Genomic DNA, 12,664 nt, shown 5'->3' with positions numbered 1-12,664 from the left:
TTTAGTATTTTTATTTTCATTGAATGTAATTGATTGTTTCTTTTTTTGTGTGTATTGTTTAAGCGGCTCAGGTTTAAATGCCGAGTCCATCTTTGCACAACAAACTCAAATAATAATAATATAGTTTTATAATAGTCGGATTTAACTTTACGTATTTTATCTATTATTAACCATTAACTTATAAAAATCTATAGCAATTATTTTTAATTTTAATAGACGCATGTATACACCTACTTTAGCTTCTACTCTTTCCTTACAGTTTTTTTTTTATAGAGCTACCTTGAAGTGTGTTATTCCGTTAACACACAGATACATGTGTTATTGTAATAAAAAAGAAGGATACTGTATAATTTGTTATTATAATATTTCTTTTATAAATTAAGACAACAACAACCATTTGTACTTGACATATTGCCTGCAAAAACCAAATGGTTATTATTAAAGAAACTCACAACTCATTTTTCTACTCTAAAAAATCAAACATAGTTATAGAAATTCAGAAATTTTTTATTTATTATAGCTAAAATACTGACATATTATAGTAGTTAGTAATTTCAAGGCTAAAAAAACCAACTCACAACTTAATATTTTACTTAAAAATACAAATTCTAAAAACTTTTTAGAAATCCAGAAATTTTTAAACATCTGAACTGACAAAAATTGACATTTAGAAAATTTTTAACGTTTTAATATAGGTAGGGAGTACAGCACATTTTTTTGGTCATATTGTAATATTCATTCAGGTACATATGATTTGGATGTGTTATTGCTTTATAAAGAAGAATCTAAAAAAAAAATTAAAAGAATTTAAAAAAAAAAAATTTACCACTCAAAAAACTAATTTCACCCCCAAAGAACACAAACTTTTTGATTTGTTATATATTTAAAGACATATTAACTGCTTTTGATTTATTATGACGTCATTATCACCCTAAATGTGCAAAATTTGTCTGTAAAATGTAGGGGTAGGGATTACAGCAAATATTTTGGTAATATTGTAAAATTTAAATAAGTACATATGATTCGATTGTGTTTTTGCTTATTTAATAAGAATCTAAAAAAAAAACTATAATTTTGCAAAAAAAAAAGTTGCTGCCCAAAAAGCGTTGTATTATGATGTCATTTATACACTAAATATGCAAATTTTGTCTGTTAAATTGTTTTTTTTTCTAATATAAAAAGCAAAATCTTCTGCTATTTTACTTTTAGTTTTTTGATTTAGAATATAAAATGTGTCAAGCCAGCTAGGCAGAAAGATATTACTGATGTAATGTCATTTCAACTGCATGTTGATATATATAAAATACATTTTAAATCACTTTCCATTTTTAGAAATTATGACTATTGAGAGCACCTGTCCAAGAGTAAAAGATCTAGACTTATATATCATAGAAAGTGCATGTAAATTTATTAAAATTAGTGTAATTTTATTCTTTAAATAAAATAGTTTTAATTTAATTAAACAATAAATATTTATCTGTATTAAACGTTTTAATTTAGCTTCAAGTATGTTATTTTTTTGACATTACTATTAGTTTAAATTTATAAAGTATTGTACATCTAAATAAATTAAAACTTATTTTGCTAGTTTGTTTAAATGTTTTGAATTTTATAATTTCAAAGCATTTTATCAAATATTTTTAGTTTTAATCTCATAGCACTTAATTGTTATTGTATTTACTTACACAAAATGCTCTCAATAATTATAATTTCTAATAACGGAAAGTGATTTAAAATGTATTTTATATATATATATATCAACATGCAGTTGAAATGACATTACATCTGTAATATCTTTCTGCCTAGCTGGCTTAACACATTTAATATTCTAAATCAAAAAACTAAAAGTAAAACAGCAGAAGAATTTGCTTTTTATATTAGAAAAATAAACAATTTATCAGACAAAATTTGCATATTTAGTGTAATAATGACGTCAAAATACAACAAAATCAGTTGAAATGTCTTTAATTAATGCCTATAATTATAAGCTTTCATTTAAGATATTAATTATAAGTCTAGGACATGTATAAGTAATTTTATTACTGTCTAAGTCCAAAAATCTAAAAACATGTGATTTTTGGGGTTGAAATCAGTTTTTTAGGTAAGGCAGCAACTTTTATTTTTCCAAAATTATATTTGTTTTTTAGATTCTTTTTAACTAAGCAAAAACACATCCGAATCATATGTACTTATTTGAATTTTACAATATTACCAAAAAATGTGCTATACTCCCTGGCCCTACATTTTACAGACAAGTTTTACACATTTAGGGTGATTATGACGTCATAATACATCAACAGCAACTAATATATCTTTAAATATATGTCAATAAGTATAAGCTTTCATTTAAGACATAAATTATAAGTCTAGGACATGTATAAGTGATTTTATTACTGTTTAAGTCAAAAAATCGAAAAGTTTGTGATTTTTGGGGGTGAAAATAGTTTTTGGGCGGCAAACTTTATTTTTTAAATTTTTTTTTTTTCACATTCTTCTTAATGAAGCAAAAACACATCAAAATCATATGTACTCTCAAGTCAAGCAAACATCACTTAAGTACTCCCTACCCCTAATTTTAACTGCAAAAAAAAACTGATATTTTTCAATATTGAAAGAAAAACTGATGAAGCCTGAAGAGTGAGAATTCTAATTAAAATTAACTTTTGCTTACAGTTCAATTTTTATTGTTTTTTTTTTTCTTGCAGCTAATTAAGAGCTGAATACAGTGTTAGTGATCATATAGCTAGAATGTTGATATGTTTTACAGTGTTAGCTAGGGATTTAAGCTTGATAATTTTTATAAATGTTTTTTATTTTAAGCTTTAACTTTATGAGGGGTACCCAAACAGCATTTCATCAAAAGTGTTTTATTTATAGAAAAAAAATTAAATAATTAATTAAAACTTTGAATAATCTCTTAAAAGGGCAAGTAAAGTTACAGATGATATACCTTACTTGCTTGACCTTCAAGAAAATTTTGAAGAAAAAAAGCCAACATGAATGATCAAAAACTTTAACTAGCATGAGTTTGTAAAACAAATATAAATTTTAAAGCTCACTAATCAAAAAAAAATACTGTAAACTATTTTTAATAGTTATATCAAATATAAATATATATGACGTTTTAAATTGATAAGCAAAAACATAATTTTTAGGGAAAAAATAATAATTTCAAAGTCATGTAAACTAGTCTGAGATTTTAGAAAAGATTCAAACTATCCTGAAGTTTTTAAAAAACTACAAAAAAGTTGAAGTCAGCCATAAGTATTTGTGGCAACTTTGTAAAGAGTGAGAATGATGTTTTTCTAATTAAAAAAATAGTCTATGGTTTATGTTTTTTAAATTAAAAATATCACACATACTTTTTTTTCTCTTAAACTTATGTTTTACAAAGATGATAACTTCATTACATTCATAAGCTATATAATAAAAAGTTATAACAATGTAAATGAGAAAATAAGCCCATGCATTCTAATGGTCAATGTTTGGTTTTTGGTTTTTAAAATTTTTATGGGTTGATGTTAGTCTTTTAAATTAATATAACACTACTAGAGTTCAGTAAATACCAAGAAAACGTTTTTTGCTGCAAAGGGCAGAGTAACTGATGTTTTTTTCGATTTAAATAATTTTTTTATACTTTTCCTACTTTCAGTATTTCTTTATTCTAGTTTTTTTTAGAACTTAATACTTTCAATTAGACATAGGTTTATTTGAGTTTGCAACAGCTGATTATGAGTTCACACTGGTGGCAGTGATCACATGATTAGATTGTTGATGTGTTTTTTGTTGTAGCCTCAGTGGATACTAACTTGGTGATTTTAGCTTCACTTTGTGGATTTTGGTGTTGAGATTTTAACCTTGTGAGTGTTTGCCAAATGAAGTGTCACTAGGTTTTTTTCAATAAAGGGTTAGGATTAATTTTTATTTTCATTCTGATTAATGAAATCTACTTATTTTTTTGTTTATAGACTAAGCTGAAGTTTGAACGATATATAAATATCGGATATATACAATATATAACTGTCTTCTTATCTTCCACGACAAACCTTCATTTTATGTTCTTTTGTTTTAATAAATTATAATTATGTTCTTGTAAGTCGTCTTAGATGACCAAATAATTTGCAAACTAAATAAACCAATATTGACGTCACAATCGACTTATAAAAACGAAAAACCCGTATAAATCGTAAATCTACGTCTTACCTTCTTCGACAAACCTTTATTTTATGTTCTTTTGTTTTAATGAATTATAATTATGTTCTTGTAAGTCGTCTTAGATGACCAAATAATTTGCAAACTAAACAAACCAATATTGACGTCATAATCGACTTATAAAAACGAAAAACCCGTATAAATCGTAAATCTACGTCTTACCTTCTTCGACAAACCTTTATTTTATGTTCTTTTGTTTTAATAAATTATAATTACGTTCTTGTAAGTCGTCTTAGATGACCAAATAATTTGCAAACTAAATAAACCAATATTGACGTCATAATCGACTTAAAAAAACGAAAAACCCGTATAAATCGTAATTCTACGTCTTACCTTCTTCGAAAAACCTTTATTTTATGTTCTTTTGTTTTAATAAATTATAATTATGTTCTTGTAAGTCGTCTTAGATGACCAAGTAATTTGCAAACTAAATAAACCAATATTGACGTCATAATCGACTTATAAAAACGAAAAACCCGTATAAATCGTAAATCTACGTCTTACCTTCTTCGACAAACTTTTATTTTATGTTCTTTTGTTTTAATAAATTATAATTATGTTCTTGTAAGTCGTCTTAGATGACCAAATAATTTGCAAACTAAATAAACCAATATTGACGTCACAATCGACTTATAAAAACGAAAAACCCGTATAAATCGTAAATCTACGTCTTACCTTCTTCGACAAACCTTTATTTTATGTTTTTTTGTTTTAATAAATTATAATTATGTACTTGTAAGTCGTCATAGATGACCAAATAATTTGCAAACTAAATAAACCAATATTGACGTCATAATCGACTTATAAAAACGAAAAACCCGTATAAATCGTAAATCTACGTCTTACCTTCTTCGACAAACCTTTATTTTATGTTGTTTTGTTTTAATAAATTTTAATTATGTTCTTGTAAGTCGTCTTAGATGACCAAGTAATTTGCAAACTAAACAAACCAATATTGACGTCATAATCGACTTATAAAAACGAAAAACCCGTATAAATCGTAAATATAAGCTGCCAAAACTGTAGTTAAACGATTAAAAAACATATTTAACGATTAATTAAGATTGAACACCATACAAATAAAATAATTAACTTAGATAAGTAGGAGCAAATAAAAACACGTTTTTCTTTACTGTACTTTTAGACCTTATCAAAAACCCCTGAGATACTACTGCGTTTTTTAAATATTATTTCAACATAAATTGATAAAATTTTTTATGTTTCATCCATGAAGGTTTTACTTTAAGTACTTAAATAATCAGAGAGCTTCTAAAATGGCGTTTTAGACTTTTGTACTTTATTGAACCACTTAAGATTCTGATACGTTTTTCATACTTTTTTAACATAAACTTAATGAAATTTTACAGTTTTATTTATCTAACCTTTATAAAAGTATAGCGATAAAAACGTGTATAAAATAACAAGTTTTAAACAATTTTAATCGGTATGTTACGACCTAAGATAAAAAGAACGTTGAATTTTATAGACAAACTTAATGAAATATAATGAAAATATAATGCAAAAAAGAAATCCACTTGAAATTATTTTACATTAAGTTAAATTAAAAATTAAATTAAATTAAAAGAAATTAAAAATTATAATCTTCATGAAAAGAATCTTCATCACCATTGGTTTGTTTAGTTTGCAAATTATTTGGTCATCTAAGACGACTTACAAGAACATAATTATAATTTATTAAAACAAAAGAACATAAAATAAAGGTTTGTCGAAGAAGGTAAGACGTAGATTTACGATTTATACGGGTTTTTCGTTTTTATAAGTCGATTATGACGTCAATATTGGTTTGTTTAGTTTGCAAATTATTTGGTCATCTAAGACGACTTACAAGAACATAATTATAATTTATTAAAACAAAAGAACATAAAATAAAGGTTTGTCGTGGAAGATAAGAAGACAGTTATATATTGTATATATCCGATATTTATATATCGTTCAAACTTCAGCTTAGTTGTTTATAGATAGATTAAGTATATTTTTTTATAAAAAGGTAATTTTTTTCTTGATAAATTTAAAGTTAAGGCAGGTGGAATAGCGCATGACGAGCTCAAACTCACTCACTTGACCTTCAGAAAACTTTTATGTTGCAGAGGGGAGAGTAAGTTCTGATGTTTTCCTACCTTAAAAAATAAAACAATAATAATAAATGGTTGGAAAGCTTTACTTTTTGTTTTACTATGAAAGTGGTTTCAAAGTTTGAAGATTTAGACTTTAACTAATAAGGGAATTTACCCTTTTAGTTAAAAGTTCAAATAAAAACTTCAAAATATCATATTTAAGGTTTAAAGTGATCTATCGGATCCTAATTTTTTTAAAGATCCGGATCTATTAAGTTTGAAAAGGCTTCGTTTTTCACGACTAGCTTCTTCTAGTTTTATATACTTAGATTATTGTGTCTTAAGTATTCAATCTATATAAAGTTAGTCAAGCGAAACAGACTAATTAAAGTTTAGTTAATTTAATCATTTGTTGTAAACATACAGATACATACATCATTTAGAGTATAAATATTGATTTGTTAGTTTAAAATTTTTTACAGATTACATTATTCTACTGACTATATAATTTAGTTCTATCATCATCATGCTAGAAAGCAATCAGCGATAGTTCGTCCCCAACTCGCAAAAAAAGGAAGCTAACAGCAATAAACCAAGCTAGTATTGAGAGTTATTACCCTGTAAAACAATGGAAAATAAACGATCCAAGAGAAATAAAAATTCCTAAAAAAATTATGAACATGATTTCTATGGACAACCAACCATTTTCAATTACTAGCGATCCAGGTTTCATAGACCTAATGGCTGCTTTAGAGACAGGTTACTTGAGTACTTCACTAATACAATGCTTCCTCAGACTTATGAAAGTTTGAAGATAAAAAAACACACTGAGATATCAAAAGCTTTGTTTTTATCATTTACAAGTGACATATAGTCAATGTAAATCTATGTTTTTGTGCGTTTTATAATGTCTAAAACTAATCCTTTTTTATAAAGGTACGACTAATAAAACCCCTCCGGAAGTGTTCGAACAAAATCTATTTTACCCTGATAAAAGGACCGTCTGGACCCTCGGGGTCCTTCTTTATTCGATGACATTCGGAGCTAACTGTTTTACAAACTACCAGGATATTTGCTATAAAGAGTTTGTTGTAAAAAGAAGTATCTCTTATCTAGATATTCACTGGCTACTTAGTGTCATGTTGGAGAAAGATGTTGAAATCAGGCCCACATTGAAAGAAGTAATTTGCCATCCATGGCTTATTAAAGAAACAGTTAGTAAAAGGTATGTAGAGTTAGATTAATACATAATTTTAAAGTTGATTTATAGTTAAAAAGTTCGGTTCATAGTTTAAGAAACATGTAAATTATTTTAGATAATACTTGAAATAGAATTTATAAATAGTTGAAGTTTTAATCTGTGAATAATAAAGTTATATAAATCTCTTGAAGTATATAAAGACTTTTCAGACTACTTAGTTTAGTTAAAGTAAATTTTTAAATCACGATAAAAAGAAAAATATACACTAGTTCTTATCTTAAAAAAATCATTTTTACGCCTATAAATATGATCAAATGAGTCTTTAACTCATTTATTAATAGAATAAATTTTCAATTCAAACTTTTTAAAAACTGTCTCTGATTTAGAATTAGAAGTTTTGAGCTTAAGGTTTCGTTATCTTCAAATTTTTTTTTTAACCTAGTTAATCCTAGATTAAAGTAAGTAAGTGTACTAAATCAATGCTAAAAAAAATTACTACTGTTTTACATGTAAAGTTTGTTGTTGAATAATTATTTAAATAAAAAAGAAAACTCTTTAGTAAAATAATGTTCTTTTTTTTGTTGCAGAGTTGTTATATTTTATTGAAAATCTTTTTTTATGTTGAGAATTTATACATTTTTGAGAAAAGTTATGTTTAGATTTTTTTAATAATAAAAGAGAAAATTTAAAATTAAATTTTATAGTTTTAACAGCTAAAATTGAAGTAAAAATTACAGTATCAAAGAAAACCATAATAGCGTGTTTGGTTAAATATATTATATTAACTAAAACATACTGCTCTCAAAATGTGATATCAATTGTTCAAAACAGTGAAAATAATTAAAGCGACTTGATAAACAATAAAAGCCACACAGAAGCCACTCCATCAATTGACACTGAAAGTTTAAAAAAAAGTCTTCAACTTCCCATATGTTTGTCTTAACAATACGAAGTTAACTACTGAATATTAAAAACTGAGGATATAGAAGTACAAAAAAAATTCGTCAAAGGCCTACTCAAATCGGAATTTTCAGTTTATAATTTAAACTAGTTAACAATAAAAGAGTCAAAATAAACTAAATTTGACAGAAAATAAATTTTTTGAAAACCATTTGTTTTATCTAATTTCTGAACTAAACGAACAACTAAGTTTAATCTTGATCAATATTCAAATTGAAACTTAGATCATCTAACTGAATTTATTATTAAGAAAAAATGTTTTCATCCTTTTATGAAGAAAAAAAAAACGATATAATTTTAATTTCCAAGTTAATTTATTTTGAAAATATAGCAGTTACATTTGATTTCGTGTAGATTGTAAACAAAGATCTACTAAAAGAAAAGTATTAATATCAATGTGTAATTTATAGAGTTAGGCTTTTTTTAATTGAAAATTAATATTGTAGAAATATCTTAACTTTAGAAGTAAAAATTAAATTTTTTGCACAAACAAGAAACTGTTTTAAATATAGTAAAAGGAAGTATGAGTATCAAATCGTGTTACAATTTTATTTTAAAAAATACTTCATTTTTCTGCCTATCGTTAGGGTTTACAACCACCACAAAAAAAAACGAAACTCAAGATTTATAATGAACCCAAAATAAAGATAATTAACAAAATGACACTAAAAAGTTTATATTAAAGCATAAATAATTAAGCTTAAACATACTAAGAAACATTATTTAATTACTTGTTTATATCTATTTTAAAACGTACTATCTATCTTAACTTTAGTCGTACTAATAAAGGTTTTAACTATCTATCTTAATCATTTAGTCATTATAACGTTTATGATCAATAAGTTTAAATATAGATGTTTACTAACAGGGTACATATACTCATTAAAAAAAAATTAAATAACATTAAACAGGAAAATTGAATTTTTATTAGTATTTTAGTTAAATTTTTGGTAAATAGGAACTTATTAATCTGTTACGGATTGTATAAAACTAAACTTATTTTCATGCTTATCTGTAATGCCGAAACAAGCTGATAATTTTAATTTATCCTAATGATTGCTATTGATATACTTTTATGACGCAAAAGAAGATGTAAGCTACTCACTTGACTTACAAATATAACAACTTGTTAAAATGATTGTTGAAATAAAGGAAGGTAAATATTGTTTATAAATTAATTAACTTTGCTGTTTACTTTACAACAATCCTTAATCCAAATGTAAAAAAAAAAATCATGATTGTAATTTCAAACTAAAACACTTTAGAAGTTAATCCTTTTAGAACATTTCTTTTAACTAGTAGCAATAATTCATCTAGAACTAAGATGTTTCGCAGTCAAACAACAAGCTTTAGACTGCACTGTACGATCAAAAACAAAAAACTATACACTTATTTTCGACCTCGTTTTGTCTTCATTAAGACTCATAATTAAACAAATGCTTAGATACTAATGTTTTTATACTGTTGGGATGACTTAAACAGCGGTTCATCGTGACTATGTATTCTTGATAAATCATAATGAGAATAAAACCATATCGCAAAACTTTGCGAGGTAAAATGTTTCTTTTTTAGTTTCGAGCATTTTAGTATCCTTTATAAGTTTGTTATATTTAAAAAACTTTTAAGCCTCAAAAAAAGAACTAGAAAAATAAAGTATTAAATTGAATTATTTTTCTCTTTTAATAGTTGCATTTATGTTTAAAAAATCTTTGTGTATATAATTTTACTTTGGAAATAATATCATAAAATGTTTATAATTTTTAGTACCTTAATATTTTACTTTAGTCCGGTACTAAGGTTGATAGTATTTGTCTAAAGGTTTTATAAATTATTTTTATAAGTTATTAACTAAAACAAAAATGAAACAATATAGGCTCTTCAAAACCACAATAAAAAGATTTCAGAATGTAACTTGAAAATTCATCCCAAGTATAACAACTGTATATAAATTTAAAAAATGTGTGGATACAGCTCTTTTTTCAGTAACTTAACTAAATATAACCAAAGTGTTTAACAAATTACTTTTATAACTTTCTTAAAGATTGCATTTTAGGCAAGGTTAGGAATTCTTACTAAGTAGCAAGTATTATCGACAAATATTACATTAACATACAAAAAGTGTTATAGTTTTTTATTTAAAATAAGCAATGCCGTTTAAAACATACTATGTAATAAAAAACTAAAAAGCATACAATCAAAACTCAGGTCTTGTAATAAAAAAAGCAATAACTACCAATTTTACTACTAGTTATCATATTATCTGTAAGATAAATTTTAGCGAACAGCTCAGTTTTATTCTTTAGATCACTAACTTGATAGTAATATATTAAATATTTCACGTATCTTTAAAAAACTTAAGTGTAGTTTAGGTAGGTAGAAATGTTTCAAAAGATAAATAAAAACTTAAGCTTGTTTACAAAATTTTATATCTTTTATTTATTTAAATAATGTTTGTATGCTATTCGTTAAGAAAGTGGTCATTCTCAAAATTTAAATTAAAAACTAGCAATGTCCGTACTCCGTTTCAAACACAGCCATCTTAAATAAAGATCAATAAATAAGTTTTGAAAAAAAGAATATATTTTAGAAAGAAAGTAAAAGAAAAATTTTAATATTTTAGTTTTAAAAACAAAATACTTGATAAGATACATAAAGTATCGCTACTAAAAATGTTTAAAATAAGATAGACGTCTAGGTAGACTAAGAATCTTATTAATTTAGTATTGGTAGTATTTTTCGTTGAATAGGTTGTAGATGTAGAGTTTAAAACTTTTGAATTCATAGTTATAAATGAATTTGCACTACTTGAAACTTTTATTTTTTAAGTGTTTTTTTTTAGCTACCTACTTTTGACTACTTTTTTAAAAATATTTTTTTTGTAAAACCGTTTTGTAACTTATAAGATCTAGTTCAAATAAAATACTTTTTCTAATAATATTATATTTTTGTTTGACATTCTTAATATAAAAGTCCTTATATAAAGATAATTTATCGTAAAATTGTATTTTACTACTTACTTCTAAACTAAATAGGATTTATTTAAATAGTAAATAACTTTCTTGCTGTAAGTTTTAAAAGTTTTTGTTTTGAACTGTTTTTTTTTAAAGTTTATATACAATTCACTCATTTTGAATATTCGTAAGGTACATTGTTATTTGTATGTAATACAACTAAAATAGTAAAAAAAATATTGTCAAACATCATACATTTTAGTTCATTAAAAGAAATGTACTTACTAATAAATATTTGTTTCAAAAATATATCTTTTATAAAATGGATATCATACCGACAAAATTAGTATGCTAAAATAAACTATTAAAAAAACGATTTAAATTTATAGGAAAATATTATAATAAATGGGTGTAAATCTTTATAGAGTTTAGAGAAACTTTGAAATGATTATAAAGACTAATGCGCTTTACGCTTAAATCAATAAAAGGAAATTAACAAGTTGTATACAGTTAAAAGAATCTAACTACAAACTTATATCTTTTAAAATAATTTTTAGCTTAAAAAAAAAAAAATAATAAGTTATTTATTAGGTTTTAATACCTATATTTTTCTTGATAAAGATGGTTCAACTGTTCAACGAAGATCAAATTAAATAAAGTAAATCTATTAGAAAATACATACTTATTCATATATGAAAATTTCTAAATCTAAATATTGCCTATTTAAAATATGATGATTTAAGATGAATGACTATTAAAAGAAAAATATAAGTTTTAATTTCTTAAATTTTATCAATTGTTGAATGCGCGCAAAAAAAAATTTCAATGTTTGGTTAAGTAAAAACTTGTTTATTAGGAATAACTATTCATAATATAAATTTAAGCGTTTGTTAACAAAAGATCCTAGCGAAACAAGTTCACTCTAATATATAATGATAACAAATTATACAGTACTTTTCTTTTATTACACTGACATATGTTTCTGTGTCTTAACGAAAAAACACACATCAACTGAGCTCAGTAAAAAAGTAAATACTATAAGGAAAGAATAAAGCTAAAGTAGGTGTATACATGTGTCCATTAACAAAAAAAAATCTATAGGTTTTTATAGGTTAATAATAGATAAAATACTTAATGTTAAACCCGATTGTTATAAAACTATATAACATTTATAATTATTAAGTCGACTTACTAATTACTGACAAAATTTTTATATTTATTATATAGTTTTATAACAGTCGGATTTAACATTAAGTATTTTATCT

This window comes from Thalia democratica, chromosome 1 (genome assembly GCF_965202585.1).
Source record: "Thalia democratica chromosome 1, ktThaDemo2.hap1.1, whole genome shotgun sequence".
In the NCBI taxonomy this organism is placed as follows: domain Eukaryota; kingdom Metazoa; phylum Chordata; class Thaliacea; order Salpida; family Salpidae; genus Thalia; species Thalia democratica.
The sequence above is the reverse complement of the archived record's forward strand: the minus strand, read 5'-3'. Positions refer to the sequence as shown.